At 36.3% G+C, this 19,981-nt stretch overlaps 1 long non-coding RNA gene across 1 annotated transcript in view; it reads left to right on the top strand.

Annotated features, from left to right (window-relative positions):
- The first annotated feature begins 6,210 nt into the window (after positions 1 to 6,210).
- LOC129468315 (uncharacterized) overlaps positions 6,211 to 19,981 on the top strand; it is a 281,703-nt gene continuing 267,932 nt past the window's right edge. The window contains exon 1 of the long non-coding RNA XR_008652600.2: positions 6,211 to 6,292. This is a non-coding gene — a long non-coding RNA (uncharacterized lncRNA). The remainder of the gene's footprint in view (positions 6,293 to 19,981) is intronic.

Below are 19,981 nucleotides of genomic sequence, written 5' to 3'. Positions count from 1 at the left end.
CTGGTCATGCCCAGGACTAAGATGATGAGGTGGTATAAAAACTAAGTCTTTGGTTTGGAGAATTACTACCTACTTGCCTACCCTAATCTACTGGAAGTGAACTTGTGTAACAATAATCACAACCAAAAATTGAGCACTTTATATGTTTTAGGCACTATATTAGGTGCCTTACATGCATTTAATCATCAAAACAACTCTGTAAGTTAGTTGCTACCGTCATACTGGAGAAAAGGAAAGGGAATTTGGGAAGGGAAGCTTATTCAGCTTTAATTATTATAGACAATGAGATGAAGTTAATTACATGAAGACTGCATAGATGGTATCTATTGCACCCATTCACTTTTTGTGTACTAGGAATCATAGAAATAATTAAATGTTTTAGAAGACTTACTTTCCAAATCTAACATTGATTCTAACTGCCAAGAATTTAATGTGAGAGCTTTACTGCCCTTAAACTTACTTATATAAATGCACACATACATACAGAGAGAGGAAGAGAGAGTAATGTTTAGGACATAGTTAACGTGCTGTCAAGAAGCACAGGGCTGATTTGGTGTAGGTCTGTTTTCTTGCATGAAGTTCCTGGTTTGATCCTATAATTTCTACCTATCATTATAATTCCTTAAAAACCCATCTAGGTTTGTAAGTTTCTTTAGGGCTACAGTGTGTCTTGGTGTCACTTGTATCTCAGAAACCTATTTCACTGTGGTGTACAAAATAAATAAACTTCTCAAAACCACTAAGAATCAGAGTCTTAATTGTAATTCCTGTAGAATAACAATGGCCTTGTTTTCAGGAAGAGGAAAAGGGAGCCATGGAGCTTTTCTTTCTGCAAGAATAAGAAGAAAACCTCATAGTTGCTTTCATGTTCTCCTGAGGAAAACACAAAGCCTCGATGACTGATTTTATTTTAAATTAATGACCTCTGACTTCAAGTTGGCTTTTTTTTTTTAGAGGGAGTCTCACTCTATCACCCAGGCTGGAGTGCTGTGGCGCGATCTCAGCTCACTGCAATCACTGCATCCCTGGTTCAAGTGATTCCCCTGCCTCAGCCTCCTGAGTAGCTGGGACTACAGGTGTGTGCCACCATGCCAGGCTAATGTTTTGTATTTTTTAGCAGAGTCGGGATTTCACCATGTTGGCCAGGCTGGTCTCTATCTCCTAACCTCGTGATCCGCCTGCCTCGGCCTCCCAAAGTGCTGGGATTATAGGTGTGAGCCACCACGCCTGGCCTCAAGTTGGCCTTTTTGTGTATTAATTTAAGGGGTGCAAGTGTAATCTTGTTACATGGATATATTATGTAGTGGTGAAGTTTAGGTTTTTAGTATAGCCTCACCCAAATTGTGTATGTTGTACTCATTACGTAATTTCTCATCATCCACCTCCACCCCCCAACCTTCCATTCTTCTAAGTATCCAATGCCTATTATTCAACACTCTATTGGCATTGATTTTTATAGAGACAGGGTCTCACTATGTTGCCCAGACTGGTCTTGAATTCCTGGGTTCAAGCAATCCTTCTATCTCAGCTTCCCAAAGTGTTGGGATTATAGGTGTGAGCCACTGCGCCACTGCGCCTGGCCTCCCTATTTAGCCCCCACTTATAGAGGAGAACATGCAGCATTTGCCTTTCTGTTTCTGAATTGTTTAACTTAAGATAATGGTCTCCATTTCCACTCATGTAACTGCAAAAGACTCCATATCTTTGCTGTTGTGAATAGCCCTGTGATAAACATATGAGTGCAGGTATCTTTTTAGTACAATGATTTCCTCTGGGAAGTTGACCAGTAATGGTATTTCTGGAACAAATGGTAGTTCTCTTTTAGTTGTTTGAGAACTCTCCATACTGTTTTCCATAGAGGTTGGAAAGATTCACACGAAATTGTACATTCACACCAAGAGCGTGTAAGTGTTCCCTTCTCTCCACATCCTTATCACCTATTATGATTATTTTTTTACGAATAGCTATTCTGACTGGTATAATATGACATCTGACTGTGGTTGTAATTTGCATTTCTCTGATAATTAGTGAGGTTGAGCATTTATTTTCATATGCTTTTTGGCCATTGTAAGTCTCTCCTTTTTTTTTTTTTTTTCCAAAAAATGCCTATTCTTGTCCTTTGCCCAATTTTAATGGGGTTTTAATTATTTTTACTTTTATGGTCAGTGCTTTGAGTTCCTTGTAAGATCTGGATATTAGGTCCCTGTTAAAAGTATACCAAAACCTCTGGGATACAGCAGAAGTAGTTCTAAATGGGAAGTTTATAGCACTAAATGCAATATAAAAGATCCTTGGAGACCATTATGAATACATATAAGCTCACAAATTGGAAAACCTAGAGAAAATGGATAAATTCTTAGAAATATACAGCTTCTCCCAATTGAACCAGGAAGAAATAGAAATTCTGAACAGACCAACAATGTGTAGCTAGATTGAATCAATAATTTTAAAAAAATGTCCCAACAACAAAAAATCCCAGGAACAGATCGATTCAGACCTGAAGTCCATCAAACTTACAAAGAAGACCTACTACCAGTCGTTCTGAAACTCTTCCAAAAATTGAGGAGAGAATCCTCCCTCTTTCTGCACAGCCAGATACCAAAACCAAACAAGGACGCAACAACAACAAAATTACGGATCAATATTCCTGATACATATAGATACAACAATTCTCAAGAAAATACTAATAAACTGAATCCAACAACACATCAGGAAGATAATACATCATGATCAAGTGGGTCTTATGCCTCCGTAAATGATCTCTGCATTGAGAAATTTTGTAGTTAATTATCCTTGCCTTACTTGACCTATCATCAGCATTTAGCACATTTGACCACTAACTTATCCTCTCTGGTGTTGCTTTTCCAGTTATCTCACTAGCTACTTATAGTAGGTATTTTACTAACTTCTCCTGCTCAATCTCTTTTTCTTCTCAAAAATGATTCAAGGCTCAGTGCTTACTTTTCTTCTCTTTACTTCTGCACTTTTTTTCTTAGTGATTTACTTCATCTCATGTCTTTAAATGCCCTGCATATGCTAATTGTCCATACATTTGATCTCCAGGACTGGCCCCTCCACTGAACTCAAGACTTAGTCCAACTGCCTGTACAACAGTGCTGTCTGTATCACAGGCATCTCCAGATCAGCTTGTTCAAAATACCTCATTTTATCTCTAAAGTGTTACACTTCTATTGCTTTCCTAGTGTTAGGAAATGAAAATACACTGTTTCCAGTTGCTTCAGCCAAATATCTTTTGTTGACCTTAACTTCATTCTTTACACCAGGCCTCAATACATCAGCTCACCTAGTAGGCCCTTGTTTTAAAATATTATATACCCAAAACCTGCCAATATGCCTTCCACCTCTGCCATGTCCGCTCTGATCAAGGCTACTCTTTGCTCTGGTTTATTTTATTACAGCGGCCACATGCTCTCCTGTATCTAGAAACCCCCAGTTCTCTACTATCAACAGGGCAGCCAGGGTAGTTCTCCTTAAATTTACATCAAGATGTGTCAACCTTCTGCTCAAAACTCTATAATATCTTTTCTTGCCAATTAAAGCTGAAAATATTTTAACAGTTTTGAAAGTTTCTCTATTCCGATCCAATGCACCTCCCACCCATCCACCACCTTACCTCTGTAGCCTCACTCACATTCCCTTCTGAAAAAGGTACACTGAGGAGTTCACATTATAGTCATGAGGATGGCCTCCAATTATCAGTTATCCTGATACAAAATTATGTGCAAATTTAGAACAGGGAGCACTCACTGTGAAAGGTCTTCATATGTCTTATAGTATACAAGTTTTTAAAAATTGCATTTAGTTTCAGACCAGCTTAGCCCTCACCTAATAATCTTCAGAAACCTCTTTGGGGAGCGTTATCTTACTGGCTCTTCGAGCTCTCTTTCCATGAGCAAATGTGATTTGGAAACAAATACGGCACGGCACTAGTGTTTAGGGCTTCAGGCTCAATATGCTTAGAGTGTGAGGGAAGCCCTGGTGTATGGGTTCGGGTAGCTGTATATTCAATCTGCTCTCTTCACAGGAGGTCAATCTGCTTCATTCTTTTTGGGTTTCAAATTCTCAGGTTATAAATATTGTCCCAGTTTCTGACACCTACGCAATTTAAGGCCTGTTCTTCATTATTTGGCTGGTGTTTATTTTTCCTGTGTAAATGTTGAAAGCTTCCCAAGCTATGACAAAATGTTGCTCTTTCTCTTCTAGAGATACTCTTAGGAAGACTTTTTACTTACAAATTTACTGGGGATTGTAGCTTTTGTACACAATACCTGGCAGTTAATTTTACCCCATATTTTAGCAGTTCCTATTGTTCTCCCAGTCAATAGCTGACGCTCCTCAATACTAGGAAGCTATATTTATCTACCAGCCCCATTTTCAGGAGCCATTAGTACAATCTATGTGGCAGAAGCAAAGATATCTAGAGCACCAATAACTTACATTCTAAACAAAGGCACTCTCAGAACAAAGTCACATCCATTGTCAACCAAGTCCTTGTGGTCACCCCAACAGGCGATGAGTTCTACAAATGATTGGACATTCATAACATAATACTTTTTCAGGCATTTATGCCTCTTTAATTAGGTTACTATATGTGTATTTCCAGACTTCTTTTTGCTCAATAATTATGACTATTTGCTTTTAAACTTCGAAGATTATACCGCATCCAGGTACCTTTAGCTCTTTGCTGTTGCTTATCTCTGATAATGAAGGATCATTTCTACTGGATAAAATCATGAAATTAATTAGAAAAGTGCATATATTAGATTATGTCTATGCAGAAAGAAAGACAATTATTCCAAAAAGTAGTCTTCACACTGTCTTGGTCTTTCTATTTTCTGTACATGAAAAATTGTTCAAGTGAAACATAAACTCTAAGCTTTTATCTGGTTCCCTAAAATTGGCTTATCAACGAGTATTATAAAATGTTCCAGATAATAAACATAAGCATAAGCAGTTTCAACAATTTACTTTTCTAGGGAGAAAGGGACTGAGAAGCTTTGGTTAAGGATTTATGTAGACTTTTTTCACAGAAAATCTAGGTATGTAATTTTTGAATATCATATATTAATCCAAATAAAATTAAACACTTATAAATTCATCTCAAAATCAGAAGTCAACCACAGTTGTTTTCAACTTATATTGTCAGATGTTACAGTTTCTGACAATCTTTCATTTATTCCATTCATATTAAGTAATTTAAGAAGAAGATCAGATCTAAGCTATCTTCGTTACACTTCATCACTCTAAAGCAAATAGACTACAGTGATAGTACAAACTTCTAAGTGTGGCCCAAAGCAGATTGTTTTGTGGACAGAGTGAATTGCTGGACGTGTTACTCCATGCTCAGAAGGTCATTGCAAGCTCCTCACTATGATTCTTTCCTGATGCATTAATAAGAGACAGATACCTCAAACATGCCTGAACTGTCCCCAGACAGGATTCAATAAAGGCTTTCTTTTAAAAAATAAATGCCAGACTTCATTCCAGATGGCTTATTAGACAAAGAAGATTCTCTGGGTGCTATTATCTTTGCAGTAAAGGTCACTCACAAGACACAATCCCTGCTAGGGACCATGAATGAAAGCAGGTAGATTTACTATAATTAAGGTCCTAGGATCAGAGTCCCACCTGGATTCCAGGGCATTGATATTGCAGTGTAGAACTCCTCAGAAATCATTAGAGCCACGAAATAGAAAAACAAAATTCTGCATTGATGATCTATTTTTAGTGTTTTTAAAAAAATGCAGTCTTCTCTTAAATAGCAGACATCTAGTCCCAACACCTAGAGCTTCTGATTCTGTGGATTTAAAGTAGGCTCTGTATCCCCAGTGATCTGTGTTTTTAACAAGAAGTCAAAGTAATCCCCTGAAAATGACTGAACAAATGTGTTATTTATGGTTTGTTTTGGTTTTGTTCTTGTTGTTCTTAGGATTTCTATTATTCTTTGGATCTAGTGTAAATTTTCTTCAATAAAAGACTGTATTGATGAAGTCTTACTTGTAAGCTTTATATTACTATGGGTTAGAAATTGACCATAAATATTGTGAAATATCCAATTTTATCTTGTATGCAGTGCCTCATTGAATGTCCTTCCATAGATATCTGTGTTTATTTATCTGATTGTTTGCATATTAACAGAAAAGTTAATCTAATATACAAGCATGATGCTGGTATCCTTTCTTGCTTTATGTATCACCATTTAAAAAATTAGCATAATAGAAAGGAAGCAAATTCTACCCCAATAACATCATTATTCATGCTGCCTTCAATAGTAAGTTCAAACATTTAAAATGCTTTTTAAATAACAGTTTTTTTCTTCTATGTTTTGCCTGTTCTTACATTTTGCCCATTTTTCTATTGGTTTATGTTATTTTCTTATTATAGGAACACGTTAAATGTCTGCAACTTTATTCTGGTCTATTTGCATGCTAATTTTGTTTATAATGTTTATAATACACAAATGTTTTAATTTTTATTTTTATTTTACTTTAAGTTCCAGAATGTGCAGGTTTGTTACATAGGTATACATGTGCCATGGTGGTTTGCTGCACCTATCAGTCCGTCATCTAGGTTTTAAGCCCCGCATGCATTAGGTATTTGTCCTAATGCTCTCCCTCCCCTTGGCCCCACCCCTCCAACAGGCCCTGGAGTGTGATGTTCCTCTCCCTGTGTCCATGTGTTCTCATTGTTCAACTCTCAATTATGAGTGAGAACATGCAGTGTTTGGTTTTCCTGTGTTAGTTTGCCGAGTATGATGGCCTCCAGCTTCATCCATGTCCCTGCAAAGAACATGATCTCATTCTTTTTTATGGCTGCATAGTATTCCATGGTGTATATGTACCACATTTTCATTATCCAGTCTATCATTGATGGGCATTTGGGTTGGTTCCATGTCTTTGCTGTTGTAGATAATACTGCAATAAACATATCAATCTTTTTTCCACGAATCAAATCATGATTAGAAAACGGCTCCACATTTAAGAATTAATTAAATGTGAATGTACATTTTCCTTGAACATTCTTTCTGTTTTAATTTTTACATTACATTTTATCTGTTACTAGTTTCTAAATACATCTGTTTTATTCTCCTTAATCTATCTTTTGGTCAGTATTAACCTTTGGATTCTTTGCTCTTGGTCAATTGTATATTATTAAAACAAATGCGGTCAGATATGGGACCAACACTCCATATTTCTCCAATAAAAATTACTGTTTGTTACACAATACAGAAAAGCATTCTGCTACACAGGTAGATTCAAAATTTTACTTTTTGGAATATAGAAATTTACTAACAACTTTACAACAGTATTTTTTCCAGTATCTCCACATCATATTAAAAAAAATCAGGAGTTCAACCTCAGCAGACAACCCCAAATACAGAAATTGCAAACATTTTATGTGGACCGTACTATCATGAATTTAATATGCACATTTTACTATTTCTGCTGCATATGCTACATGGTAGGTTCCTGTATTTTTTCTTAATTTTATAACATAGTTACTCAACCTATCGTAAATTTCCATTTTCAGTGTGAATACCAATACATATAAACATTTAAGATGAAATCAAATTGGTTGCTGTGTCTCCTTTTTATTTTATACAAATCAGGTTGATACACATCATACGTTTATAATCATATGATCATAATCATATTTTGAGTTATCTTCAATCCATAGAACCATGTTCTTGTTTTTTTCTATATTTTTCACGTGGCTGAGGAGGGATCTTAAAGCAGTTCGACACCTTAGAATATGTACGTGTCTGTATCTGTTTCCCTATCTATAGCATGGACAGTAGTATGTATTGATTTTCAAGCTATCTCCGTACTTCACTTCCTAGGCTAGTGTGCCCTAAAGTGTGATCCAGAAACTGCGAACATAAAACTATTGAGATACTTCTTTAAAAGGTATATTTCTGGTCCTGTCTCAGAACTATGGAATTCAAAATTCAGAATTCTGAATTTTAGGCTTGCTAAGTAAATTCAGAATTCTGAATGTCAGGCATTCTAAACATGCCAGAATGTCGGTGTGGTGGGGTGGTGAGTGAGTGGTGCTGCTTAATTGAAAAAGCTGCCTGGGTGATTTGATGAAGTCTCACTGCCACCACCAAGAACCAATGAACTACAAGAAACAGTTTAATATATACGCCTTTTAAAAACATGACTTTGTCTTTCTTACATTTGAAGTTTTGTCTCATGTAGATTGGTGTTTAAGTTTATTTTAATGTATTATTATCCTTTTGTTTCTTCTATTTACATGGTCATGTTTTTTCCTAGCAGTATATTAATGTAATCATACTGGCTTTTTGCAGTAATAGAGTTCAAAATTTCTTAGAGCAGTTGAATGATTATTCTGGGAGCTAATCAAGAATATTAAAGTGACAAGTTTAACAAGAATATACAGCATGTTATGCTCTCAGTGTTTTAATTAATCTGGTTTCTATTGTCTGAGGGATGTGCATTGAATTAACTCTATGAACACACAATTCTACGTCTTCAAGTGCATGAGGATAGAGAGCTGAAAAAGAGTAATATACTGATTTTTCACTTATTTTCAACCATACATTCACTGTTATAGCAGTAGGCTCTGAACTGGATTTTCACAAAGCATTCATTTACCAATACTTCCAGACTAATATCATTATTTACATCACTGCCAAATATCCTTAACTTATGGTTTATAACATTCAACTCTCTACCATGGCATAAAAGACTCTTCTTACTCTGATTTGTACCTTTTCTAGTCTTACTTCTTCATATTCTCTTCTTGTATTTCAAGTTTCCATACATGTCTTAGTCCATTTTATGTTGCTATAAAGAAATATCTGAGACTGAGTAATTTACTTAAAAAAGGTTTGTTAAGCTCACAGTTCAGCAGCCTGTACAAGAAGCATGGTGCCAGCTTCTGCATCTGGTGAGGGCCTCAGGCTCCTTCCAGTCATGGCAGAAGTTAAAGGGGAGCTGGTCTGTGCAGAGATTACATGGTGAGAGAGAACTGAGAGAGAGGAGAAATGAGCCAGGCTCCACTGACAATAAAAAAGCAGCCTCTTATGACCTCAAGAGCTGAAAAATGATTTTCAGACATGCAGTGCTAAGAGGCAAAATTTGGAATTCAAGGGAGGTCATAATAGAGGGGCCAGGGTGAATTCTCCAGGTAATCAGCTAAAGTTCTAGAAGGCATATATGCCAGGGTTAAGGCTATAGTGTAGGAGTAAGAGCTTTGTATTAAAAAATCTAGTCATAGCAAAGCCTAAAACTCCCTCTCAACTAGATCAATGGGCTATGTATGTTATTCTCCTACAAAAGAAAGAAAAACAATTATATTCAAATGGAAAAATGTATATAAAAATGTTCTTTAAATTATTAATCATCAGAGGCAAATAACATAAAACCATGAGATATTAGCATACTCACCAGATAAAATCGAAAATGAAAACAAAATAATAAGCAAACCCAGATAAAAATAAAGAGACAGGAAACCCGAGAATATCAGGTGTTGGTAAGGCTCTGGAGCATTGTACATTGGTATAATATGTTGGTACAACCACTTCAGAAAACATTTTGTTGGTATTTATTAAGCTGAACATATGTGTTCTCCATAATCTAATAATTCAACTAGGCATATCCTTAATGGCAATGCCTCTATATGTGCAAAAAAGCAATATAAAAGAATATCTGCAGCAGCTTTATTGATAGTAGATCAAAAGGAACATGATCAAGCTGTCTTTTACCATCAGAATGTGCAAATGAATTATGGCATGTATTTTTGAAATAAAAAATAACAAATTGCTACGCATCAACATACATGAATTTGACAGTAATGAGTTTGAAGGAGAAAGCCTAGACTTAAATGAATATATGAAATATATTTTACTCTTATGAAGTTGAAAAACAAGTGAAATTAGACAGTGGTGACGCAATTCAGAATAGTACTCACTTTGGAAGAGGAGTACTGGGTAGCAAGAAAGATGCTTCTGGATTGTGTGATAGTCGGTATCTTGGTCTGAGTGGCTGTTAGGCAGATACATTTGTAACATATCACCGAGTTGCATACTTAAATTTGTTTAGACTTTATTGCATGTGTGCTTTTCCTATCTTTTTCTGAAGCTCAATACTTCAGAAAAAAATAGAACAAACTGTATAATACTTTAACCTTAGATATGATTGTCTGGTGTTGGCAATTAGTCATCTGCATGGTGCCACGCTTCCTTTATGCACCCATGACCACAGGTCACCATGTTAGTGTGACATTCTATCTTGTGGAAACCACTGTACCCTGGTCCTTTTCAACCCAGTGCCCTCAGGAACTTGCCCTGGGGCAGAGGTTGGCACCTGAGAGGATGCCTTTCTACCATCCTTGGTCAAGTTACCTGGAAGAAATATAAACTAAAAGAAGTTAAGTACTACTGCTGCAAAAGTAGCAAAAACAACACCAAAATTAAATTTCTGCAGACCTTTCTCTCATCTATCATTTTAATTGAAATTGGAATAACAGAAAGGAAAATGTGATTGTTCCCTTCTCTCACCTCTCCGAACCTGCTGTTCCTTGAAAGGACAGGATATCTATTCAATCAGGCAGGCTTGTCTGCAGCTCATTTCTCTACCTCCACCTCACGCCACTTTCGAACTGATTTTTTTCTTTTTTCTTTTTATCGCTTCATATGGTGGCATTTTCTCCTATGAACTAATATTTTATCAGTAGAAATTAGTTCTCTTTTAAATATGTCTTGAAATATTTGTTGCTTTCTTTACAACCCACTATTTTTGATATATTGTATCTGTCATGTTGTAAAAGTCATGGCACCATGCAGTATGACTTGTATTCATTTTACAAGCAAATGTGCAGAAATATGTTAAATTGGCCTCACTAAGACATTTCCGCTTTGCAAAAATTGAAAACTAAATTGATTTGATATAATTAAGCAATAGAAGAAAGGCTTGTTCTCAGTAGTTAACCCTGATAGTTTTTAGCTGCTAAGAAATGCCCTGCCCTTGGGCCTTAATTAGTATGTAAAAAATGTAAAGTGATTATTACTTTGTAGTGGGAAAAACTTAAAAAAAAAAACAAGCTCTCATTTCCCAGGGATGTGCTCTTCTTGACTTACTGATTTCCTACCAATTAATAGGATTTTATATTATTATTTTATCTTTCTTTAGAAACTGCTAAAACTATTTGGAATGTATACACACTTACAGGAAGTGTTTCATAAAGGCCTTTTGGATTAAAAATTAAGTAATGCAAATAGAACTATATTTTCTTAATTATAAGATAATATAAAATACAGAAAATAATAGGGAAGATGAATAGAATCTACATGAAACTCATGACTGTTGGTATTTTGTTGAATTGTTCTCTGTGAGTGTACATTTATTTGACACATCTGGAATTGAAACTTATACATGTTTTAATCCATCTTTTTCACTTACTCTTTATACTAAAGCTAAGTAAAATATTAAAATATTAAATTAAAATATTAAATATTTTCTGATACCATTAAAACTATTTCCAAACATCTTATAATGACTTCTGTTTCACACAATAGATCAATAATGAGTTAACCAAGTTCTTACTGAAGAAAGCTTCGAACTGCTGATTTTGCAGGGGGAAAAGAGTTCAAAGTTATATGTTTCATGCACTTGTCATTTACTTTTTTGGGAAACATATTTTGAGATTCATGCATTCCACTCAGAAATTCTTTCTTACCTTTTATTGTTCGTCTCCTCTAGAGACCAAAGGGTATATCAGTCTGCTGTGGTCTTTAATATTCTTTCTGAAGGAGGAGATGATTCATTTGCTCAAGTTGAGGAATCCTAGGATTGTGTATGAGATGAGACTTGGGGGAAAGAAACAAAACTGGAAAAATAGTATTACTGTGAGGAAGACGAAACACCGGGCTTCTCCCAGCCCTCCACAGGATCATGGGAGACACAAAGTTGATTTGTAAAATCTTCATAAGTTATATGTCTTAGCCATGTGTGGGGAAGGGGGGCTGGTCCTGGGAAATGAGGAATCTGGATATACAAATTTACAATTGAGTTTAAGTTCTCAATGAGCTATTTAGGAAAAAGGAGACTATATTTTCAGCAATTCCTATCCCCAATCTGAATTAATTCCTACGTTGCTTTATATTGTATATCAACCAATTCATAAGAAAATGTTGTAAGGAGGTGAGGTACTAGATGTGGTATATATTGAACATCTGTGACTGATTAGAGTCTCCAGGCCTTGTGAAAATGGCAAACTGAGCTAGTTCGCTGGGAGATGATGGTGTCTGTCTTCATAATCACTGCTCTTCCCTCTTCTAGGCCCCTCGTACCGGTAATAAGACCAGGGTAGCTGACATGCATGCAGAGGGGGCCATAACCTTGTACCTTGTATTCTGCTGACAAGCACGGACTACAAATGGCATTACTGTTAATGAATGAGGCTCCATACTTGAGCTTTACTAGCTTAGCAGGACTAGCAACCATGACTACATGTTAGACTTGGGTGGATTGTTTTCTTTCCTCGGTAATACCCCCACATCCCTACACCTGTGCCTGCGTAAACCACAAGTCTTTAAATGAAGGACTCAGTCTTTAGTTAATGACTCAAGGCAAGGACATCTGCACACTGAAACCCTCCATTCATATATCAAAACTGAAGAGGAGTCTTCATTACCCACTGTTGGTAATTAAAATTTATATTGTGTGTATTTTTCCTGTGTGTTAGATTTGCCACCTGGAGCAGAAGCTAAATGGACCCTCAGCTACCCTTAGCTTCTTCTGAGGTGCCAACAAAGTGTGGACTTGGGCATGTGGAGGGCACTGACCTCACACCTGGTGATTCAGACCATCACCCCCTCTTGAGCTGACTCTAATTCCATGTTCTGCTTTAACCTGTTCGATGGCTTGAGAGTAAAAAAAAAAAAAACACATAAATTTTGAGAATATTTTCATGCAATCATAAACTTTCATTTTTTTGTAAACTATTCATGGATATAAAAGGAAGGAAACCTATTATATGTTGAGCACGTACTCTGTTTCAGAAACTAGGCTGTCGTTTTATATTACACCGTCGAATCCTCAGAACTCCTCAAGATAGGTTAACAGTCGAACCACATGCAATTGTTGTTGTAAGTCAAATGATAGTCAAATATCCACAAATTTACATGATTCAAATTAATAGTTGACCCCCACTTTATATAGCAGTGACAAAGAAGTTGAATCACAGTAAAGCAGGGTCTGAATCCCTTCTGTTTGGCTTCAAAGGCTGCGTACATTTCTGCCCACTCTCTAAAGAACAGTTAAAGAGCAGGGGGTTTAGACATTCAGAGCACACCTATTATGCCAAGTAATTGCTTTATATTATTGCATTCATTCGTAGACACTGCTATTCCGGTGTTATAGATAAGGAGATCACAGCTTAGAGAATTTAAGTAACTCTTTGTTATGACGAAAATAGAAGTTTCCTGGCTGGGATGTTTCTAAGTTCCATTATTGTGACTGTATGCCTGCTTTTGGTCTTTGAGGTTTGGATGCTTACTGATGTCACTTTGTTCTTTTTCTTCATAACATTTTCACAATGTACATTTAAATGATAATTTAATTGATGCTAAACCTGTATTGTTCACTTGTATACTCACTGGCAAATAATAGGGTCTGGTACCTAGTGGGTGCAAAATAAATATTTGTTGAATGAATGAGCAAATACATATTTAAAAGTCAAGGCTCATTTCATTACCACACCTTGGCCCTTTGAAAGTAGCCTGGATAGAGCTCATGGTAGAAATACCCCTTGGAATTCTTTTGGATAAAGGTTTTGTGAGTCTTTTAATTATAAACATCTCTCACCTAGGAGAGAAAAAATTACAGTGAAAACTTTTGAAACCGATTTCATGAGAAAGAACATTAGAAAGAGAACCTTCGGTGATGGAATTTTTCATTTTGAACTTGTTGGCTGTAAAATGGTAACTAAACCCTTGTGATTCATTTTAGATAAACGGTATGAAATTTTAAACATTGATTCTTTATAAAGTATTCCTTTATTCCACTAATCTTGAAATAAAAATGTATTCTGTATTTTTAGGACTTAGATATAAATATGCACATATGTGAATGACATTTACAATTATATTATTACAATCCCTTTATTTTGTCTATATGATTTTTTAAAGACTAAGAGGAGTGTGATGAGGTCTGGTATTACCACTGGGTTTTCACCAGCATTTACTGGAATAAAGAAAAAGGAAAAAAATGAACTTCAAGTATTTCTAAGTAAAATTTAACAGAACATACATGTTCATAGCAGCTTTTTGTATTTAACTTTTCATCAATACAAATGATTGTTTAAATCAGTTATATGTTTGCCCAAAATCTTATTTTGCTTTTTAGTATTTCTACTCCTGATTTTTAAAAAATTCACAGTAATACACTATATCCATTTGCACTTGCCCATTTTTTATTTCAATTGGACTTTTTTACTTGATCAGATTTTCCCCTAGTGTTTCATTTAAAATAATTGTTGTAATAGTACTTGACCTTTAAACTTTATTTTTCTGTTTCTAGGCTAATATATTAATGACTTTGCTTTCAAAATTTTGATTTTTGCATATGTTATCTTTTATGTATATTTTTTCCCTTTGGTAATTCAAAGGCCGTAAGTCTTTTAGTTTGATCTGTAGTACTTTGTCTTCGTCCCTATGCTTTGGATACAAGTGAAACAAGCATTGCTTGAATAGTTTAAGTAGAAAGAGGACTTTCCTGGCTCAGATGACCATACTGTGAAACCACAGCATTGCCACAAGGCCCCAAAGACAGCACAGACGACACGGGGACTCTCTTTGGCATCGTTTCTTGTATCTGTTTCTCTCAGCTTGTTGGCTTCATCCTCACAGATGGTTTTTTCCACTCAGCAGGGAATATGGCCACCACATTCTATTACTTCCTTTCTCAGTTTCCATTAAAGGAAGAAAAAAAGCCCAGGGGATGATTTGTGTATTTGGCTCTATTAGTTCGTATATCCATTACCTGCAACCAGTAGTGAGCTGGGGCTGCTGTGGGGAGCTCAGGAATTTTGTCCTAGTCTTTTATATGTATTTATTGCTTTCACATTTTAACCTCCTAAGTATGTTATTTCATTACACTTTATAATTGACTTAGCTCTGTCTACAAGGCTGTTACGATCCCCGTGACTCCTTTGTCAGTGATTTTTACATTTGTGAGTTCATGGTTTTATTTACTAATTGACTAGGTACACAGACAATATGTTTATCAGAAAACTAATCTGTTTCTTCAGTCCTTTCACGTCTGGGATTATAGTGAATTGTGCTCAAACCTCTTTCCTTCAAAGCTCTTTTAACTACGGCTAAGTTGTTTTCCGTTATTTAATTCATGAAGTAGAAATTCAAAACCAGCCTAATGTGTTCCTGGTTTTCTCACTTTTTCTTTTTCTTTTTACATTTTTAAAATTTATAATTGACACATAAAATTGCATATATTTAAAGGGTACAGTGTGATTTTTCAATGTGTGTATATGTTGTACAATGGTTAAATTAGGGCAATTGGCATATCCATCCATCACTTTAAACATTTATCATTTCTTTGTGTTAACATTCAAAACCCTCTTTTCTAGCAATCTTAAAATATACAACACATTGTTATTAGCTGTAGTCTCCCTACTGTGCAAAGAATACCAGAACTTATTCTTCCTTCTGGATTGGTAAACTTTTGAATCCATGCTGCATTTCAGAAGCTGACTCAAAGGGAGTGTTTGGGAAGGGTCTGGCAGTGCCAGTGCAGTCTCTACTCATCATTCAGAAAGGAGGTGGGATTCTCCTGTGGCAGCTAATGCTCCCACAGCCCCCAAAACCTCAGCCTTTACTCGTCCACATTAGGTAAGGCTAAGAGTACGGCTAGAATCTCCCACACACTCACCTGTCTGCCTCACACACAACCGTGCCTGTGTGCACACACACACACCACACCATGCCACCACACACACGCACATACACACACTCCACACCTTGCCGCCACACACACACACGTCACAATATACAACACAGACACACACCATACCACACACACGCATTATACCATACGCTGCGAGACATACCCACTACACCACACACATACACATGCGCACACACTCTACATTTATTTTCTGAAGCACTGAGTAGCCCTGCCTGGAAACACAGCCGTGTGTCAGCACCTGAGGTCTTATTTCAGGTGGATTGATCTGCCTCGTATCATGAAAAAACTCTTAGATTTCTGCCACACAGTGGCAGAGTTCTATGTGTTCTTTTGTCAATGTTCTTGGTTCATGAGAAGTGGAAATTTTGAAGCTTGGTCTCACGCTGGCATTTTAAGGTCATCTGGGCTTTTGCACAAGCCTGAGAAATAGAGCAGAGACAAGAGCACTAGCCTCTCCTTCCACTTTGTCCACTTTTACTTTTTCAGTTGCTTCCTTGTTCTCTTCCTCAGTTCTTTAACAGGACTCCCCCTTCTCCATAAATCTTCAGTGCTAAAAAAGGCAGAGAAACTCACACGATGCCCAGAAATAAAGTATAAATTTGGAATCAAATCCTTCATTATAGCTATGATAAGGCTTTGATATAAATCAAATCCTTCATTATAGGCTATGATAAGGCTTTTATCTGGTATGAAGCAGTGAGACATGGGAGAGTTTTAGAAAGAGGAGTGAAAATACTTGGCTCCTGTTTTATAAAGACTCCTCTAGCTGCTTTATTTGGAATGGGGGAAGTGAGGCAAGGGCGGAGGGAGGACGACCAGGAGCATATTGCAATAACCCAGGGGAGACACGCTGGTGTCAGACCAGGATGTAGTGAGAATCAAAGGATGAGTGAGGAGAGGCTGGATTCTGAATGGGTTTTAAACGTAGAGCCAAAAATATTTGCTGATGTGTTGCCTATGAAGTGTTAAGACAAAAGAGAAGTCAAGATGACTCTGAACCTTTGACCTGAGCAATTGTAAGAATAGAGATGTTAAGATGGGAAATACAGACAGAGCAGAGAGCTTGAAGGATGGGTCAGCATGCAGGTGTTTTTTATTATTGTTGATTAAAAAAACTTTCTAGAGAAGAAAAACATGAGGAAAAACAAACTGAAGAAGGTAGAGATAAAATGGAAGTGATTATTATCAGCTGAATATTGATAGGCAGGCCATATGCCAATTTTTTTACATATATCATTTTCTTCATAAAAAACGTGAGCAAGATATTATCCCAGCCTCACAACGTGCCCAAATCTAGTATGGTTTCCAGCTAAAAGATGACTCTTTAATTTCTTCTTTCTCTAATTTCATCACATTATTTGCTCCAGTCTGTACAGGAGATTGTATTATTTCTACTACACATTAGTTTAAATGTTTACAAAACAACAGAACAGCGATGATTCTCTGCAGTTCCTTTAATCAATAAATCTTTTCATGAGATTCTTTTAAAATGATCACATTTGCATTATTGATTTAAATTGAATGCTTTTTTCTTAAAAAGCAGTGAGGATGGCTTTTGTGTGAATATGACTGATAAACACAGGAAGCAATCAATGAGAAAGGTCAAAGGTCTCAGTGTTTGCCTGCAAGGCTGATGATGCAGTAAGACACTGTAGCAGTGTGCAAGTGTAGAAGTCAAATATTTATTAACACTGAGGTAACGATGGAGCTGATTACACACTGGCCAATTGGGCTCAGCGTACCTCATTCCAATAAAACACAATCGATTCCATCCATCAGCAGAGGCTTCTATTTATTTAATTTTTCTCATAAGGTGGTCAATTTGTCTTACTGCCTTCCCTCAGCAATTGCCAAAGCTGTGCTATTAGTAACTCATCTCTAGCTATTTATAACAGGTAACTGCAAGTTGTCTTCTTCTTTTAAAATAACTTTATAATATAGAATTAATAAATACTCAGTGTAAAATATCTTAAAAACTCAAAATACTTGGAGAATTGTTTAAATCACCCAGATTTCCATCATGAAGAGCTAACTTGGATTATTTTGTTACTGTTCTCTCTAGTCCTTTTATTCCTGTGGATTTTTAAAAATTTAAAATTAAACTCAAACTGTTTATACTATAAGTTTTTTACTTAATATCTTAACATAACTTCTTCTATTTATTACAAATGCTTATATCTATCATTTTAAATGCATATGATTCTAACTAAGTAACTAAGTCATCCTGACCTTGAGGAAGGATATGACAGGGTCAAAATGAAGAAAAGAAAAAATTGTCTCTTTCTGGTTTTCATATTTAATGCACTAAAAATCTTAGGGAAATGGCATAGGGAATTGTGTGGAGGCACTTTGCATCGTATCTTTAGGGCAGAACTTCAGGGAGATACAGTAAGATGAGACTCGGCTGTACTGTCTAGACAGAGGAATGTATATACTCCTTTGTAGCTAGGATCCCACACAAGCAACAAGATACTAGCAAACAAATAGGTAGATAGTGAAGTATGCTGAGAGCTCTACCTTCTAAGACTGTATGTTTTGAGCAAGTTGTTTAGCATCTCTGTTATAGCAGCCGCATGGATAAAACGTGATAAGTAAAACTCTTGACTTAGTTACCAGTATATATTAATGTCCTAATGAATATCAGCTATTTCTATTATTTTGCTATTATTAGGATCATTATCGTCTTCTTTATCACATGGATATGCCATTTAAAAATTATTTTACTTTTAGCGGACATTTTTATTACTCTTTACTCTTTCCCATTATCAATAAGCTGAGCTACATTAGTTTTTTCTGATTGGCATTTGCATATCACCTTATAAAATTATTCTGCTTAAACATCGCAAATGGCTCTATAAATTATTTATAAGCTAAAATTCCAAAATGTGAGTCTTTTACCTAAACTTCTTTCCTGAGCTCCAGATTCTCACTTAAAACTGCTTTCCTACCATCTCCACCTGGAGGCTACTAGAGATACCCAATGGAATCTCAAACTCTATGTCCAAACCAGAAGAGTGTTCCCACCTCCGACAGGTTTGTCTTGTCAGCTTTTCTCATCTCAGTAAATTGCACCACCATTCATCCAACTAGTTTTTCAACCCCAAATCCTAGGCACCAGAAATCTTAACCAATTCCATCCACTCAACAAATATTTAATCACAGAGTAGTTTTAATGAAGAAACATTAACATATGTTATTATTATGCATTATAATTGGGAAGAAGTTAGAGCTAATTTAACTTAGGCCACTTATTTTGTCATTGAGAGAAACTAGATGATTTCGTAAAGGACATACGATAACAGACTGGGTTGGGCGCCAGTGGCTCATGCCTGTAATCCCAGCACTTTGGGAGGCTGAGGCAGGCAGATCACCTGAGGTCAGGAGTTCGAGACCTGCCTGGCCAACATGGTGAAACCCTGTCTCCACCAAAAAAATACAAAAATTAGCTGGGCATGGTGGTGTGTGCCTGCAATCCCAGCTACTTGGGAGGCTGAGGTGGGAGAATTGCTTGAACTTCTGGGGGTTGGAGGTAACAGAGCAAGACTGTTTCAAAAAAAAAAAAAAAAGGAAAAGAAAAGAAAGAGACTGTCAGACTCAGGACTTTACAGAACAAGAAGTACATGCCAAGAATATGGGCATTGCTCTTTTCCATGGGCTAAAACAATATGAAAAGTGTTCTGAAGTACAGAAATTCCAATGGGAGATTAATAAGAAATTCTCATTTTTAGGATAACCCAACAGGAAAAGTAGCATAGAGAATAATAGGAATTAGTATGTCTTAAACACTTTCTGGTAGATTCTGCTGGTCACCTCTCTAATATTTGTTTTCTTTTCTTTTTGATTTGATTTGATTTTTCTCTCAGAGCACTGGTTTTGTTTTCGGTGATGATTCCTCTCCCATGTGCCTCATGGGCAGGTGCATCCATTCCCATCTTAACAGGAAAAACCTTAGTCCCCTTGGGCAGTAATTGCCATCTTTTTCTTGGCATCATTTTTTGTCTTTCTCTGGT

Source organism: Symphalangus syndactylus, chromosome 18, assembly GCF_028878055.3.
Source record: "Symphalangus syndactylus isolate Jambi chromosome 18, NHGRI_mSymSyn1-v2.1_pri, whole genome shotgun sequence".
NCBI lineage: Eukaryota > Metazoa > Chordata > Mammalia > Primates > Hylobatidae > Symphalangus > Symphalangus syndactylus.
Note: the sequence above shows the minus strand (reverse complement) of the source record. Positions and strands in the feature narration are given on the sequence as shown.